We start from the raw sequence: 19,910 nt of genomic DNA, 5'->3' as shown, positions 1-19,910 counted from the left end.
TATATATATATATATATATATATATATATATATATATATATATATATATATATATATTTCCAACCTGCCAATAGAAGACATTTAGTAACATACAGTAGCATCAGAGATGTCTCTGCAGCTTTTATGCTTTGGGAATGAGTAAACTTAAACATATAATTTGTCAGTCACCCCTTGGTACTTACATGTGCCTGTAAACTAAGTCAAGTTTATTTATAAACTAATTTCGAGAGGATCACATGCTTATGATTGCTTGCAGCTGTCCTGCATTATTATTTACTTTATGATTCACCAATCATACGATACCTAAGCCACTATAAATACCCTAAGTTCCATATAACAGCCATCTTCATTTTCAAGAATCCCCCCTTCCACCCCTACTCCTCCTCCTTTACTAGATGGGTGGCACGGTGGCCCAGTGGTTAGCACTGTTGCCTCACAGCAAGAACGTCACTGGTTCTAGTCCTTACCAAGCCAGCCGACATTTCTGTGTGGAGTTTACACATTCTCCCCGTGTTCACATGGGTTTCCCCTGGGTTCCCAGGTTTCCTCCCACCATCCAAGAACATGCAACTTAAGTTAATTGACTAATCCAAATCGGCACCATAGACATGCTCCTAGCAAGTAGATATCTCTTAAGAGCAATCCCTAACTGTTCATTAGCCACTACAGCAGGGGAGTTCTCTAGATCTACCTGAGCTCAAACTTCCCTCTCGCCTTGCAAACGGGAGGGAGCCCCAGGCTCGAGGATCTTATGAGCTCAGGTCTCTTTCCCGGGACAGCATACCAAACAAGCTTTATAATCAATCATTAGCTAATTCTTGAAATTAATTATGAATAATGTTTAATATATGAGTGGCACAGTGGGTAGGACTGTTGCCTCACTGCAAGAAGGTCGCTGGTTCGAGCCTCGGCTGGGTCAGTTGGCATTTCAGTGTGGAGTTTGCATGTTCTCCCCATGTTCACATTGGTTTCCTCTGGGTTCTCCGGTTTCCCCCACAGGTCCAAAGACATGCGTTATAGGTGAATTGGGTAAGCTAAACTGTCCTTTGTGTATGTGTGTGAATGGGTGTGTATGGGTGTTTCTCAGTGATGGGTTGCAGCTGGAAGGGCTTTCACTACATAAAACATATGCTGGATAATTTGGCGGTTCATTCTGCTACCCCAGATTAATAAAGAGACTAATCTGAAAAGAAAATGAATGAATGAGTGATAGTGTTTAATATAAGACTGTTTGATAAAGCATTACGGTGTATCTGATCCTCAAATTCTCCCCGAGTTTAGTGGCTTTAGTGACGCTCCTCTGGCGCTTTTCTTAAGCACTGTATTTGATAGCCAAGAGCAATGACATAGGTCAAACCATCTAGGGGGTCTGCTTAATTGAGGTGATGTTTTTAATTAAGCATAAAAGCAACATTTCTCCCCACTAATTAGAGCAGAGAGGATCTCAGCATCAGGCCTGCTGTGAAATGCAAACCCTACTGAAATGTGTTAATTTTAGCATGAACAGCCTGATCATTTGAAAAGTAGGAAAACATGAACCAGCAACCCAAACACTTTCTTACACTCTTGTTTCAACCCGGTTGAGAGTAAATTCGGACAAACTCCCCCACTAGGTTACATTTGAAGTAGTTCAAGTTTCACTGTATACATAGCCATTAACATTAGCCACAGCCAATAGAGCAAGAATTTTCTCCTAAACGCGTTCAGCAATAAAGGTACAGATGCTGTCACCGTACCTTTTTAAAGCTATGTGTTTATCCCTAAAGGGTCCAAATTGGTACATTTATGGCCCGTTTCCACTGAGTGCTACAGTACGGATCGGTACGGGTCACCTTTATCAGGCTTGCGTTTCCACTGGGTGTGTTGTATGACAGAAAGTTTCACTTAACGTCATTCTCGCTTGAGGAAATTTCAAAGTAAAGCTGTACGGGTCGTTAACATATGATATGAAGAGCACTTCTCACAAAACAGATGCTTTATACACATAAATACTTGTGTATAAATGTTCGTTACTATCCTTTCTATGAACAAGATTTGATTATAACTGCAGATCAATTGTGCGGAATAATGTCTTTGATTATATAAAGTAAATGCAACATATATGAACACATACAGCCCCTTACAGTCTCTGATATGTTACCAATTACAGAAAACTACACACAGCATACATTTAGTCCTTGTTTGGGTTCAAAACAACACGCAGCATACAGTCCACAGTCAGTGCAAACCTATCACCTGTATCTTTAATCTTCACTAGTACATGTAGCCTCTTGTTAGAAAGTAATTCCGCCATTCCCAGTTCATAATAGTCCAAAAGGTGATGATAATAGTTAAACATGGCAGTTTGTTCATGTTTTAGGTTGCTGAAAAAACAATATACTCCTACTTTTGGGATTCTCCTTCGTTTTTTTTTTTTCACGCGTCATTCTTGTGTTTGTCCGTTTCTTAAAGGATCGGATGTCAGAAGCGCTTCAATAATCATGCGCACGTTATTATCATCAGTTCAAGAAGTTTGTTGTTTTATATATAGACTAGCACACAAGCTCTCTTGAGAAAGGGAAACCGCTCACACTTTAGATGGCCTTCTAAACAACAACCGGGCACAGGGTAGATTACGCTTGTGGCTGTTCATTAAGACGGTGAAAAGGTTTGTTTAAGCTCGGGTTGACCATGGCTCATTATTTTATGTACAGTTGAAGTCAGAATTATTAGCCCCCCCTGAATTATTATCCCCCCTGTTTATTTTTCCCAATTTCTGTTTGACGGAGAGATTTTTTTCAACACATTTCTAAACATAATAGTTTTAATACCTCATTTCTAATAACTGATTTATTTTATCTTTGCCATGATGACAGTAAATAATATTTGACTAGATCTTTTTCAAGACACTTCTATACAGCTTAAAGTGACATTTAAAGGTTTAACTAGGTTAATTAGGTTAACTAGGCAGGTTAGGGTTGTTAGGCAAGTTATTGTATAATAATGGTTTGTTCTGTAGACTATCAAAAAAATATTGCTTAAAGGGGCTAATAATATTGACCTTAAAATGGTGTTTAAAAAATGTAAAACTGCTTTCATTCTAGCCGAAATAAAGCAAATAAGACTTTCTCCAGAAGAAAAAATATTATCAGACATACTGTGAAAATTTCCTTGCTTTGTGAAAACATCATTTGGGAAATTATAAAAAAAATAAAAAAAATTCAAAGGGGGGCTAATAATTCTGACTTCGACTGTACATATTATTACAGTGTAATGTCTCGGCTGTGTATTTAAAACATGGCGCTTCTTTTGTTTTCTTTCTCCTGACTTGTGCACATGCTAGTAACATTTATCTGTAAACCGATAGCATTCAGCTGCGTGTCTTGCTCTGCCTTTTGGAACCCTTTTGTTTTGCTAGGTGCACTTTCGAAAGGGTACCCAAAAAGTGGTATGGTATGTTTTGCTTTTTGGTAACTTTTGACAGTGGAAACAGCCATAAACGCGTACCGAACCGTACCAGGCTATTAAGGTACATGTTATTACCTAAAACACACATCTAACATTTGAAAAGGTACCACCCCAGTGACAGCAGTTGGACCTTTATTTTGAGAGTGTACCTTTTAAAAGCTAGATATGATGTTTATTTAGGTATGCAAGCTGTGCTTGGTTACATTCATTCATTCTTTTTCCTTCAGCTTAGTATTTATTTTAGAGGTTGCCACAGCAGAATGAACCGCCAGCCATTCCAGCATATGTTTTACGTAGCGGATGCCCTTCCAGCCACAGCCCAGTATTGGGAAACAACCATACATACTCATTCACATGCACACACACTCATACACTACGAACAATTTAGTTTATTAAATTCACCTATAGTGCATGTCTTTGGACAGTGGGAGAAATCGGGGCACCCAGAGTAAACACACACGAACACGGCGAGAACATGCAAACTCCACACAGAAATGCCAAATGGCCAAGCTGGGACTCGAACCAGCCTTCCACCTTCATGCTCTGAGGCAACAGTGCTAATCATTCAGCCACCCTGCCACCCTTGCTTGATTACATTTGAGTTGCATTTTATTATTTGCACATAGAATTATACAGAATATTCCTGCTTTTCTGAAACCAGGACTTATTTTTTTGGCTTGCAAGTTAATACAGTAGATGAGAACCACTGTACTAGACAGAACTAGTGACCACTGCATTGATCTCTGTGACTGATGCATTGATAGAAGGCCCCAGATCTGTATCCTTGACTCCAGCTTTTTTTTATTCTCAATTTTATCTCCTTACTCCTTACTCCTTACCTATCTTCTCTTAATTATTTTCTTTTTGCTTCTGTTCACTCTCATTTTACTCTTTCATAACCCCCCCCCCCCTGCTCACGGTGCATAAGAGGGTGTTTTATTTATTCCATCAGAATGCAGAGGGGCTCGGGGTGTGCGTGCCTTACACAGAAATCAATTTCAGCTCAGCCAGTGGAACCAAACAAAGCGCCATGCTCATCGTAGCATCCATGTGCGCTCACGTAACCTATCGCGCTCATCTCTTCTCTACTACCCTCCCTCCTTGGGAGACATTTTGTTCTCCCTCTACCGCCATTATTGTCAATCACTGAGCACAAGTGATGAGGTGTGAACACAGCTGGCAAATGAGTGATGGCCGAGTGTATATCATTAACAGCAAAACGAAGGAAACTCAAACAAGAGCGCTTGTCTGTTTGTAGATATCTCTTTAATGAGTCGGAGTTGAAGATTTCTCTCTTTTTATCTTTCTCACTCTCATTCTTTTCCCCTGTCTCGTTCTTTCTCTTTTCTTTGTCTGTCTGAGGACAGTTGCATTACTCATAGGTTGCTCCTACACATCTCAGGAGGCTTAATAGGGTTCTGATATGTTCCATTCTGTTCAAGTAACATGGTTTGTTTTACTTTTTGTCATTACAGTTTCTTCTAAAAGTCTCAATTTTCTCTCCATTTAATCTTAGTGCTGCTCAAAAAATATATGTATTTATATATACAGTATATTTAGAATGCAAACTTGCCAACAATGTTCAGGACCATACCAGTTACCATCATGGCAAACTAGTATTATGAAATAAATGAACTATACAACGCTGAAAAAGCTGAAAAAAAGAGATTCAGTTGGCAGAAGGCACTTTCATTGCAGTTACTGGAGACCTCTGGACATCAGTTACTAAAACTACCTCAGTCTAACAGCACAGCTAATCAGTGACAACTGGCATCTCCACTCATTCAGTTTAGGCAAGTTAAAAATACTAAATAAGATAATAAAACTAGAGGATCTGTTTAACCCAGGTTCGTTCTGATTACGTACCCCTATATACAGTTCTGGAGAGCGCCAAATAGGAGCTACGTCCCAGGAGCTACGTTTTTTTTTTTTTTTTTTTGCAGTTTTTAGTTTTCTAAACTCAACCTACAGTTTTAAAAAGCAATCCAGAAAAAGAAAAGCCCCTATATTTTTACTAGAGGTGTGAACCTACACTGGTCTCACGGTTCAATTCAGTTACGATTATCATGCCATCGATTCAGTTCAATTCGATATGCATCACGGTGTATTGACGATGCTTTCCATACACAATTTAATATTTTACTTCACTGTTCACCGATGAGTGACAATGATAAATGGCAGCGGTGCAGTGTTGCCAGATTGGACAGTTTTGGATAGGCATTTCGGCAGGTTTAGGATAGTTTTTTGGCTGGAATCAGTCAGCTACATCTGGCAACACTGGAGCGGCGATCACAGCTGATCCATGAGAGACGCGGTGGAGAAAACTCGCACGCTCGTGTCTGTATCCAGAAGTAACGCTGTAACAGCCGAGAGAATAGGAAAAATTTACGCAACCGGTCAAATGGGCCGGAGTGAGAAAGAGAAATGGAGTTACTTTCATTCTCTCAATCGCAGTGAAATAGGGGCTTCTGCTATTCAGTGTCAGTGAAAGACTGTCCAGCAAACATACATGCAATAAAATTGCGCACAGTTTCTGCGTTTTTAAGTAGTTGGAGTGTTGTAAATACTAGCGCTCGCTTCCTTCGCCATAGTGAGCTACAGCGACATATCGCATATGAGATAAATGACATCAGTACACAAAAACTGGTTATGATTTATTACTGAACTGATACCGAATTGTCCGAGTCTGCATCGCAGTGCATCGAAGAAACAATTTATTTTTAGACCCCTAATTTTTACCACAATTTTTGATTTTACCACGTTCTCAACCCTTTATTTACTTGTTTATTTTATTTTTTAGCTTTTGTTTTTGTCTTTTCCGCTTTCTGGAACTGTTCTTCACCGGACTCGAACCTTGTTATCGCAGCCAACTCTGCGTCTCAAGACCACCGACGGACATGTCAAGCTACTGGACAAACTGGTAACAGCGAAAAAGCCGTCCATATGGAGGTAAACGGTCTGCTGATAAGCGTGAAAAGGAACGGCGTCATACCACCCTGTAGCATTCATTTAAAAATGAAATGCAGCCATACGTACTTCTTGCTACATAAATCGTGATCTTCCGAAATATATATAGGGCTACGTTTTCAGAATGAGCCTATGTTGATCTGTTTTCTTAAACTTAGCTTCCTTATTAAATTTCTTTCTTTACAGTTAAATCTTATATTTAAAACGTGCGATTAATCTAGATAAATCAAAGACCATTATTGTGATTAAAATTGGTAAAAAAAAGTTAATAATTAATCAATTTACTGTATATATTCCTGAGAGTATTTGATTTCATGTCCTTGTGTATATACATGCACTGCGTGAGTCATAAACCTGTGTGTTAATGTGTGTTTGTCAGTGTAACTGTGTCCTCGGATGTGCTGAATAGTAAATAAGTGTTGATGATAATACGCTTTTGTGGACTGTGCATAGAGGCCTATGGAAGCCACATCTCTCCCTTGGTCTATTTTCTCATTCTCTTTCTCTGTCGCTCTCCTTAATGCGAGTTCTGGATCAGCCTTATTCCTCGCTCCACTATTATTGATTTCACCGAGAAATAGAGGGAGGAAGAAAGAAAGGGCCTTTTCACCAAGAAGTTAAATGGTCAAGTAGCGGGTGGAGGGTGGCTTTCACCACTTATTGACGAGGTGGAAAAATGTCACTATTATGAAGGCCCTTTCAGGAGATAGCGAGCTGATTGGATGAGTGCCCTGGGGTCAGCCGGAGCGCATTCCTAGCGCAACCAAACAAGTGTGTATAAAAGGCCAGAGGATTCAGTTGAACATGTTGAGGTGCCTCTTCACCGGTCGCCCTGTCTATTAGATGTGGCCAGACTACTGTCCAAGAGCACAAGGGCGATGTGCTAAGTCACTGATCGTCTTTCTTCTGGGTGTCTCTGCGGGAGGCAGTCTTACATGTCTGATCTTGCCATCCATGATCAGTGAAAGTATTTGTTTGTTGCTGTTCTGGCCTCTGTGGCTTATCTGAAGACAGACTCAAAGGAAGCCGATGCCTGATGTGGCTCGAAAGCCTCCAGCATGTTATGCCAACTGGACGCGTGTGACTGGCGCTCAAAACTAAAAATGAAGTGCTGTGTGGGTGCCTGTGCATGAGAGTAATAGGTTAATAGGAGCACGCGAGAATCAATGGAGTTTATAAGGAACAAGACAGTGAGAGAATAGTGTTGGGTGGACAAAAACGGAGGTGGAATTCCTGAAAGACTTCCGTCGACCTGTGGCTGGGGGTTCAAATATAAGTCACTCGTGTGGCTCTTAGAGTTTGACGTCAAGGCCTTTAATTAGACAGGCGCATCATCTGGCCAGCCAGTCCCCGTAGAACAAGACTAGAGCATAGCAAAGGTCAGTGTGCCACAGAAAAGACACTGGATGGCTTAATCTGAGGTGAAATGGTTGGTTTTCTAAATTGATTCCAGTTTGGCAAAGACAAGGGCTGTCTTGTGCTCTAATTGAGCCACTTGAAGTCTTGAGCGGAAAGCGGGAACCCTCTCTGAGGAAGGGTTCATAAAGCAGGACGCATGAACAAACAAAAAATGGTTCAGCTGACATCTGGAGCAAAGCTGTCTCTGGGCCCGGGCTGCTGCTGCTGTTGGAACACCAGTAGGCATAAAGCTCAAACTCACACTCATTCACACATGCTCATCCCACTGTTTGGGATTTGGTTACTAATCTTGCTTCCAGATCACTGTCAGATTTAAATAGGCCAATAAATCTTCAATTCCATATAAATCACCTAAGATTAGTTAATTAATTTAATTAAAGTATCTTAGCAGGATAGCATAAGTTGTATGAGCTGTCTTTCTTTACAATAAATGACACTTTAAAATACAATAAATGGCAGAACTTTGTCAAACAATAATTTAAAGATCCTTGAAGAACAAAAAATAGCAAAGACTCCAAATCCAGATCTGTTTTTACGTTACTGTGACGGTTGGGTTCAGGGTTGGGGTAGGGATAGATGTTAATAAAATACAATTAATTAGAAATTTAATCAATAATATCAACACTTCTTGTGGTTAATTAGCTATACTATTAGAGAAGACTCCAGATCTGTTTTTACATTACTGTGACAGTTGGATTTAGGGTTGGGGGAGGGGTAGAAGTTAATAAAATACAATTAATTTAAAATTTTATAAATAATATCAAAAATTCTCATTGTTAATCAGCTTTGCTAATAGAGAAAACTCCAAATCTGTTTTAACATTACTGTGATTGTTGGGTTTAGGGTTGGGGTAGGGGTAGACATAGTAAAATACAATTAATTGGAAATGTCATAAATAATATCAATAATTCTCGTGGTTAATCAGCTTTACTAATAGAGAAGACTCCAGGTCCAGATCTGTTTTTACATTTCTGTCATGAACACTCTCGGGATTTAGTATGGTAATGAATATTTATATGGCAATGTTGATGTATTTGGACTTGGCGGTATAAATATGCTACGCTGCTGCTGCTGCTTTGATTATTATGGCAGAGCAAGTACCGAGACTTGCTACTGCCGGTATATACACAGACATGCCGTCTGAGAATATAACATGCTGCTGCTGCAAACATAATATGTGTAACCCCCATAGCAGATCTAACACAGGTGGAGCTGGAGTGGAGGAGGGTCTCCGATAACGCGTCATAGCTTAACAGCGTAAAACAACGCAGAGCGTTTCAACTAATGAGGAGCAAGCTCATTGGCTCATTGGCTGCCATGTATTTAATGACGCAGGAGCAAATTAGTTGAACTATCAGGGTGTGCGCACATAGAGTTTCATGGGAGAAATTTCACTACTGTGACAGTTGAGTTTAGGGTTGGGTAGGGGTAAACGTTAATAAAATACAATTAATTGAAAATTTAATAATATCAATAATTTTCCTGGTTAATCAGATCTATAGCTGATTAACCATGTGGATGGATGATAACAGCCTTCGGAGCCTACCAGTAGGCACAGAAGGCCCCTACTGGTCCATATCTATCACTTAGCTGATAACCATTGATAACACCCATTCAATCGAATCAGCTGAAAATATATACTCCTCCTAAACATAACAGAGGCTCTACTAGGCAACAATAATAACAATTTGCTGTTACAACAGTATATCATGTATTGTTAACAAGGCTAGAATCCTATTTACAAATTTACTATTTACAGTTTTATTAAATAAAATGTATATTCCTATTTTAATCTCCAAACATGGTGTAGCCACACAGTTGCCAAAGCACTTGACCTAAGATGGAAATTGAGTTTTTCTCCCACACACACATTAACACATGCCACACTAGCTCACAGACTTTTTTCAAGCTGAATGCATAATATATTAAATGAAATAATGTTTCTTGTGGGGATGGTTGTGGCGTGGAATGGATATGCATGGAATCTCAATGCAGCCCGGATCCCTCAATTGGTGTGATGACAGGGGGTAAATGAGTAAGTGTGCGTGATATGGGGGAGGGCTTAGCATATCGCCTCAGGCCAGTCTGTGACGTCCAGAGACGTACATGAAGACTGTACCCCCCGCCATCCCAGCAGACACCAGCAGACCTCTAGACGTGGACCCAGCAGTCATTAGCGAGGTTAAGATTCATTGGCGCTAATTGATGACTATTCCCCCTCTCCTCACATCCTGTGTCTATGCAAGAAGCTCTTGCCCGCCCTTACCCCTCCAGTCCTCAGACCCTGAAGACTACAACTCCTAATTGGACCTACTCGACCCCCCACCATTAAAGATTTAGAAGGATGGAGCCTTGTAAAGCATAGAATTTTGAGTTAAGCTCAGGAGATGGCTCTCAATAGGCTTCACACAAGTGTATTTGGTGGGTGGGAGATCTGATTGAGGTGGAAATTTCACTCTCAGGCTACATCCACATGTTTTGTGTGTGTGGGTGTGTGTGTCCATACACACTGTGTTTCAAGAAATGTCTGTGTCCAAGAGGAAATAGAAAAAAATGCCTAAAATGGTGTAATATGTATGCCTCATCTATATGTGACACTTTAAATATACGCAAACAAAGCTGCAGAATATAGTAAAATCAAAGAAGAACGTACATGAAGTACTTCTTATGGTTGAAATGTATTGTAATGTGTGTAATATATGTATTTATATAGCGCATTTATCGTGAATGGCCATACCAAACCAAAGCGCCACCCATAGCGCTTCACAATCATGGTGGGGAATGGGTCTCGCCACACCACCACCATTGTGCAGCATCCACTCGGATGATGCATTGACAGCCACAGGACAATGTTGCCAGTGTGCTCACCACACACCAGCTGCAGGTGGCAAGGAGAGACAGTGATATGGCCAATTCGGTGGACGGGGACGATTGGGAGTCCATGATATGTAAGGGCCAATTGAGGGAATTTGGCCAGGATTCTTTACAAGAAGTGCCATGGGATTTTTAATGAGCACAGAGAGTCAGGACCTTGGTTGAACGTCTCATCCGAAAGATGGGACCTACTGACAGTATCCCCTTCACTTTACTGGGGCATTAGGACTCACACAGACCGCAAGTTAAGTGCCCCCTTCTGCCCTCACTAACACCACTTCCAACAGTAACCTAGTTTTCCCATGTGGTCTCCCATCTAGGTACTGACCGGACTCAACTCTGCTTAGCTTCAGTGAGTAACCGGTCTGGGGCTGCAGGGTGATATGGCTGTGGCTGGTATACTTTCGCATCAAGTGATGGGCCTAACCCATGGTGCAAGCCTTGCACATAACCAAATTGTGTTTGTGCTGCTTTGCAATAACACTTCTGAAATGTTAGTTGGCAGTGGGTGTTCTGTATTTCTCTTTCTTGGTTTCTTGGTGGATGTTTGGCATTTACATCTTCTAATTACTTTAGAAGTTGCTCAAACTTACACTCATTCAAGGAAGAAAGAGGCAGGAGCTGTTGAACATGCAACAATTTTATTCATAAAGTAATTACAAAACATTTCCTCCACAGGACTCCCACCACGAGTTCCCGCCCATACTGATCATTACTACTAAACCGACCAATCACTGCTCTTGCACTATTCTTCACTGCGATTTGTAGTTAAATTTTTAGAAGTGTGCGTCAGGGTCCGCAACAATAAATAAACTCATAAAGGTTTAAACCTCCCAGCAGGCACACAACGTCACAAGACATTAATATTAGGCTAGATTAGGTTGTGTTACATTTAGATGACCAACATTCAATGTCTACCCAGCGTCTAAGGACAATGTTATTTTGACGTCCAATAACGACATCAAATGATGTTGATATTTTGTTGATTTTAGGTTGTGTTGTAAAGTGGCCAAAATCCAAGCCAATATCTTAAACCAGCGTCATACTGATGTCAAATACTGACATTTATTTGTCAGGGATAGCAACCAAAATCCAACGCCTGGTAGACGTCATAGTGGTAATGTCAACACAACGTCAAGCTGTAATATCATTAGACGTTGATATTTGGTTGATTTTAGGTTGGATGTTTATGTTGACCTGATGTTGGGTTCTGATGTCATCCCGATTTGTCCCACAACATTGGGGTACAACGTCAATCTGATGTCAAGTCCTGCTGGTCACATGAGGCAGAGTAAATGTTTTTTAATGTTTGGGTAAACTCATTCCTTTTCTTTTGGCTTAGTTCCTTATTTAGCAGGGGTTGCCAGAGTCGAATGATCTGCCAACTATTCCAGCATATGTTTTACGCAGCGGATGCTCTTCCAGCTGCAACACAGTACTGGGGAACACCCATTCAATCTCACATTCACACACACTCATGCGCTATGGCCAATTTTGTTTACCCAATCCACCTATACCGCGTGTCTTTTTGGACCGTGGGGGAAACCGGAGTACCCAGAGAAAACCCACGCAAACACGGAGAGAACATGCAAACGCCACACAGAAATGCCAACTGACCCAGCTAGGACTTAAACCAGCTACCTTCTTGCTGTGAGGCAACATTGCTAACTATTGAGCCACAGTGCCACCTGTTTTGGCAAACTACCCTCTTTAATTTTTTTTAAATGTTTTCAAGAATCTTCCAATTCAAAATGCCAGATTTTTGAGACACTTGTTCAGTGCAAAATTTCTAATGTTTTAAAAACATTTACAACACAGCTAACACAGCAGCTTATTTATCACAATGGGTCAAAGCAAATTTTGAAGACTCTGCAAAAAAGAAATGAGAGAGAGAAAAAAAATTACTTCTAATACGTCATCTTTCCACTTCCATTCTGATCTTTTGGACTCCCATAGTTGTTGTATTAAATTCAAAGAAACAGTTGTTACCATAAATAATTGATTAAACACTGACATTTTTCCCCGTCTGTGTTAGATCTATTATGTTTAAAAACCGCCTTTAAAACGATCAAGCCTCTGACCTTTGGGTTGCATCCAGAATTCAAATGACCTCAGCGGATACTGATTATACAAATGAATATTAAAGACATTTACGAGAGGGTGTGATGAAATTTCGAGGGGGAAAAATGTCACTACATGGATATGCAATTATATGGGGTCCTAGAAATCACCTTGACGACCTCGTCGAACACAGCAAACAAACACACTAAAGCAAGCTATTCTGCTAGAAAGAGCGTTCCACTGTGTTTGTGCTCCTGGTGCGGCCCACTCATTGGGCCCGTGTGATCTGGAGACGGGGTGAGGAATGTGAGAAGCATCTTAGGAAACATGAGCTGCTATTTTCCCACAAGCGTAAAAAAACAGATGCCAGGGCTCTGGAATCCTGGTGACGCAATGCTTTCGTGGACGGGGCCAGAGAGGAGGAGAGACAGGGAACCAAAGAGGGCAAGAGGGTGAAGGAAAAAAGAAATGGAGGGAAATGGACGTCTGGCTTGAACGAGGGAAAAGTAAAAACTAAGAGAGGCAGCTGTAAGTTCACTGGGTCTCCGCTGGGACCGATTTCTGGCCCCCGTGTCTCATTTTTCTGTAAGAACATCTGTGAAGGAAGACCATTAATTGTTTGTTGGCTAAGTGATCATCGCAAAAGCAGATGCTTGATGCCTTTTTTAAGATACGAGAGACAAAGAGAGCGAAAGAGCGAAGAGTATATGCTCCCTCAGGCTCTGATTGAGAGGAATACCATCAGCCGTGTTTCCACCGCCACCCTAATTTCTCATACATGCAGATACCCCTTTAAACACAAAAACAGTGCACATCAATGCCTGCTCCTCCATCTCTGCCTCTCCTCGTGCACTAATTATCGGTGCCTCTGTAATTGCTGTTATATTCATCATAGCTTTTGGTATTTATAGGGTCTGTTTTGATCATAGTAATAATGTCACTCTGGAATTCCCATGCTTGGGAGGAGAAGAAGAAAGAGAGAAAATGAGAAAAGGAGAAAGGGGGGAGGGAGGGCAGGGGCTGATGTTTGGATCCTGGCAGACTTCTCTCAGACATCAGTTGCAGAAGGGCCCAGAGGCCACGGCTCCAGGCTGCTCTGCTGCTCGGGTTAAGGTGACCCGGGTCCCGTGTGGATCGGGCCTGGCGGGGTTGCATGCTGAACGGATTCACGCTATAAGCTGAGCCAGGTCTGCTCTGCTGGGGGTGTTCAGGACCAGAGCTCCACTGAGTCTTGGCTTTTGTGGGCCATTGGAATTGTGGGATCATTTTCCTTGCCCTTCTACTCTCTTTATCTTCTTCCTGTTTTTCTTAAAGTCTGTGTGAAATCAAAATTGGGCGTCTTTATTTCGCCAGCGCATATTGTTATTCTTTAGTTAAACAATCCACTGAAAAAAAATCGTTGCTTCAATCAAATTCTGACCATTTGCTTCCACGTTTGGAGTGGCAGTCCTTCTTTGTTGATGTCAGTTTGACGGCTTCAGACACAATATTCTTACACTTCTTGTAGAGCTGCACGATTAACCGAAAAATGATCGCGATCTTGAGTCTACCCCTAGATGATCTTAATCCAGCATTTCTACGAGTCTGCCAATCATATTTTCAAGTTCAGGAGAGAAGCAAAGGCGGCCGCACAAGTCTTCATATTGTTTTACATAGATATATACACTAGATATCACATAGGGACCCCGAGCATGCGTCAATAGCGCCGCCACATTTGTACAGTGCTTCTAGGACAAGTGTCATTCAACCGCACTAGTCAAGACAGTGTTACTACGTGAAGATGCTGGACTTTAGCGCTGTCTACGGGTGTAGTAACGAGCAAACAAAGAAACCAAAGCACAAAGGCAGAACATTTCATGGGTAAGATTTAGTTTTTTATGTTTTTATATGTTATAATGAGAAGTGAAAGCAGGAGAGGTGGTGTGTTTTAGCACACGGATCAGATCAAGTTAAACAGGGAGGGTGAAAAGTACATTTCCATGCATACAAACACTCGTTCTTTGTCAGGAAGGCCCGTGCAGTCACTTATCCATCAAAATAGAAAAGTGATAGAAAATGATAATTTTCGTAATTTAAAAAATATTTGCATAATGACCACCTGGAAAACTCCTGATTATAGATTTATGCATATTTGTGTATTTCTCTGGCTCTGGATGGCCACAATCCCCTACTGCACCTTGGTCTTGCATTCATTTCAATAGAGCGCTACCCTATGAAAATGGCGGCTCTATTGACGCATTCCTTCTAATAGACAACAACAGGGTATGCAACATCTAATGTAAATACCTATGATTGTTTTATATAGCTTAGCAACATGGACACCTTCAAGTGGTGTTGAAAGACTCACATATTGTATTTATAAGGTACAATTTACCCAAAACTGTCATTTCTGTCTTTATGTAATGATGTATTCGCTGGCGCGAAATCACGCACTACCGAGAGGACACGCGCATGCCCGCCATGCATTTTCGAGTTATGATTGCGACAAGCATTTAATATGTTTTTCTTTCATAGCGAACACAAATTGTCGGGCATGAGAATAAATGTTTTACAGTGTCAGTATAACTACTCTAGCCTGTATAATGTTGAATATAGCACAAGAGGGAATCTGATAATGGCAAATGATTTTACCAGTGGAAAATAAATGGTCTAATAATGTTGTAAATTACAGATTGCAAGCATATGTCTCAAATATAACAATTCAACATCAGAATTATTAATGGTTGTATTCTGATGCATCACTTTACTGTGCATTAACCTCTTAAGGCCCAATGTGTTTTTTTCAAGCATTTTTTAATTTCTCTTTGCTATTTGGGCTTATTAGTACCTAATTAGAATAAAAACATAAGTATCATCTTTTGATACAATGTACTTTTATAGAAAAATGATGTCCATAAATGTGGACTCGTGATCTGAATTTACATTAAAAAAAATTTCCAGAATTTTTTTTAATTCATATTTAACATAGATTTTTATTTTGACTATCAGAGAGTAAAAACATTTTTTTTTTTCCATTTTGGACAGTTAAAAATAGTGTTTGGTACATTATTTATGCTGCAAAACAGTTGCAGGATGACACTGTATGTCTGTAACAAAAAATAAAACATTCAAAGTATTTTAAATGGCCACTCAAGAGCTAAAATGTTTAAAGAGCATATGTTTAAGAAACAACAATATTAACAGCCTACTGATATTAACCTTTATCTTACATCTACAGAATCCTGAGAAAAATCATGATCTTTATTTTAAGCAAAATAATCGCGATTCTTCTTTTAGCCAGAATTGTTCAGCTCTAACTTCTTGCACTTCTTGCGCCATTCGAAAATTGATTTGTAACATCTAAATACTGTTAATGTAGCTACTAAAAATCATTATCTAATACACCTTTAAAGGCAGACCTCTTGTGGGCAGTGCATAGGTTCATGTGCATTTATTACCATTACCTCATGTTTCACAATCATGTTCAATAACAGAATTTGTGCAGAAATCTGCATGATGTTGTAGAGGAAATACTGCCAATTAGAGAGTAATATTTAGCTGCTCAGACACAGAATGAAGCACCCCAAATGGCGAAATATGGACTGCCACTCCACACTCTCAAATTCTTCGATATTTCAATGATTTTCATTTACTTTTTTCCTCAAATGGATTCTTTAAATGTTATTCACATCAATTCAATTCAATTCATGTTTAATTCTATAGCGCTTTTACATTGCAGATTGTGTTAAAGCAGCATTTACTTAACATAATAAATTAAAATTGAAACTGTGTCAGTGCAGTTTTCAGAGTTAAAGTTCAAATAAGTCATATCTGATTGGTTTGGTTATATTACCCTTTAACTCTTTTACCGCCAGTATTTAAAAAAAAACATTGCAAGCCATCGCTATGATTTTTGATGATTTTTACATAAATTTGCCCTCAGAATATTTTCTGCTAGGAATGCATGACCATATTATACATCAAAAAAACAACCAAGTATTTGCTTTTTTAAACAACAACAACAACAAAAAAAACTTGTATTCTCTATTTTATTCATGTGTTCATGTTTTATCACCACTTCAATACAGAAAGGTTGAATTAACTCCCAGGTCCGTTCATATCAAAGTTGATATTTAGCCGCACCATGTTGGTGTTTCATAACATCTAGTTTTTACGAGGTAAAATTACCCCAATGCTAAACCCCCAACCAGGACATACACACATACACTACAGACAATTTAGCTTACCCAATTCACCTATAGCGCAAGTCTTTGGACTGTTGGGGAAACCGGAGCCACGCCAACACTGGGAGTTGAATTGAAACTACAAAAACATAAATAGATTTTCCTCAAAGTAGTGCATTTTCGAGAAATATAATATATAAAACACACATGCAAAAATACACACACACACACTCACACACATATTTTTACAAGCGATCTGATCTACACTAGGGTATATGCCAAGCTAGTGTGTTCCCTTACTGATAAACTTCCGGTGACCTGTTATTGTGAGTTTTTTCCATTTTATACGGTTCCTTTTACAGCATCGATGTTGTAATGTAATTAAAATATACAATAAGTTAAATAGACTTTGGCATTCATTTAGCTGCTCAAGTTTAAAACGAGCCAAAAAGCCGTTTACTCGCACGCGCCCTTCAGAATCGGCAGGCTAGCGCAGAAGCTCCATTGAATATACTGGGGTAAAATAAATCCTCATATTATATAGACGTGGTGGGAAAAATGTAATTTAATGAAGTGCTTCTTGTACAATCTGAGACCCATATTATATCGGATATCACTTGGCCAGTGGAGATCGCTGATTTTTTAAAGAAAACAGACCTTAAACGCGCCGATTTTGCATTGGAATACAATTCACCGGAAACGATTAACCCAGGTTACTGGCAAATTAAAAGTCCCATTAGCATGCTTCGGCATATACCCCCTTCTCTGATCATCTTATATTTAGCTCAAAGGAGACCCAAAACTGGGCAAGAAGGTTGCTGGTTCAAGCCTCGGCTGGGTCAGTTGGCTTTTCTGTGTGGAATTTGCATGTTCTCCCTGTGTTCGCATGGGTTTCCTTCGGGTGATTCGGTTTTGCGCGTGATTTTTAACAATGATACAAAAAGGGTAGTAACTTTCTGCAGCAAGTCCATCGTTAAGGGGGTCGCACACCGTATGCACCACGCCACACAGTACCATACAAATATAGGTTTGAATCAGGGTACACACACTGGCGCCGCAAGTCGGCGGCTGTTTGCAATGCCCAGCTACGACTCAAAACACTTCCTGCCATGCATAAGCAAGTGTGTGCTTAGGGGCGACTCAGTGGCGCAGTAGGTAGTGCTGTCGCCTGACAGCAAGAAGGTCGCTGGTTCGAGCCTCTGCTGGGTCAGTTGGCGTTTCTGTGTGGAGTTTGCATGTTCTCCCTGCATTCGTGTGGGATTCTTTCGGGTGCTCTGGTTTCCCCCACTGTCCAAAGACATGCGGTACAGGTGAATTGGGTACGCTAAATTGTCCGAAGGGTATCCAGCTGCGTAAAACATGTGCTGGATGTGGTGTGGAGACCCCGGAGTAATAAAGGGACTAAGCAGAAAAGCAAATGAATGAATGATTGAATGTTTGCTTACGATGTGTGTTTCTTTCAACCATCATGTGCGCGACACATCCAGTGTATAAACCCCCTTAAGGAAGGAGTCTCCTTTAGTTCTGTGGATCAGTGACTGCAGGATAAAGAACATTACGCTGGATGCCAAGATTATCCACACAAAAGCTAAAAAGCTTTATGAAGCTTTTGCTGACAGCGATGAATGCTTGCGCCTGACAACAAGTTTTGATCTTTGGTTTCATTCTATAATATAACACTTATTTTTCTACGAAAGTTTGAACTTTAAGAGTTTTAAACAAGAGAGTAAAGTGTGAAAATGTTAATGTCTGTCTGAGAAAAAGTGTATAGTGAGGGGTTTTATAGCCTTACAATTATTATAACATCTATAATAATTGTAAAAAATTTAAGCTGACTACTTCGCGGTCTTCACCTATTGCGGGTTATTCAAGAGTTCACACTTAGCTGATAATCAATAAAGTGTAATTGGCATGCTGTCCCGGTAGAGAGCCCTGAACTCGTAATATCCTCGAGCCCGGGGCTCCCTTCCCCTTAGAAGGGTGAGAGGGGAGTTCGAGCTCAGGTAGGTCTCGAGAACTCCCCTGCTGTCGCAGTGTGAGAAGTGTAATCTAAGGTTGTCTTGGGTGATAATTTGGTTTAGTCGATTATCTATGGTGTATGATTTTGGACGGTAGGAGGAAACCAGGAAACCCGGGGGAAACCCACTCGAACACGGGGAAAACATGGAAACTCTGCACAGAAACGCCAACTGACCTGATAGGAGGTTGGACCAGCGGTGTTCTTGCTGTGAGGCAACAGTGCTAGCCACTGGGCCACCGTGTCACCCTATCGGAAAAAAGGGTGGGAAGTAGGGGTGGAAGGGGGGAATCTTCAAGACGAAGATAACTGGAGTGAAAAACTCTGGTTATTTATAATGCTTCCGTAATCATCTGATAGGGCAGATTACGGAGCTAATGAGGAGCCAGCCATGTTGATCATAAGCACGTGATCCTCTTGAAATTAGTTTATAAATAAACCACACTTATTAGAATGTACCTTTCGTGATAAACGAGGGACCACTGTACTGCTTATGTTTTAAGTTCTTCTGGAAGGGACGAACTAATTGTTTAATGTTCAGTCCACTTAAATTTGTACAAAAGAATTAAGTTAGCGTCATTGATTTGTGTTGGGACTACATGAAGGAATTGTGTGGAACCCAGCCTTTTTACAGCGTAGTACAGCCACCGATTTGCTTCCAGCGAACATGGAAAAACCTGAGACCTTCTTGGTCCAAATCAAGCACACATTTCATTAAACGCGATGACTGACCTTCCCGCTTTCGCATCCACATCTCCGTTTCTCTCTCTGCACGTCTCTAGCTGTCTTCGTTCTCCCCTTCATTCTGCACAGCTCCCAGTGTTTGGGTATATATTTACCACCCTTGTGTGAGGCCTGGGCGAGTGGGCCAGGGGAATGGAAAGGAAAACAATCATGCCCTCTTCTCCTGGCCCTTCGGAGCAGGCCTGCTATAAATAACCCGGGGTGGCGCGCCAGTCCCA

Source organism: Danio aesculapii, chromosome 7 (assembly GCF_903798145.1).
Source record: "Danio aesculapii chromosome 7, fDanAes4.1, whole genome shotgun sequence".
Classification (NCBI taxonomy): Eukaryota; Metazoa; Chordata; class Actinopteri; order Cypriniformes; family Danionidae; genus Danio; species Danio aesculapii.
This window is presented reverse-complemented; position numbering follows the sequence as displayed.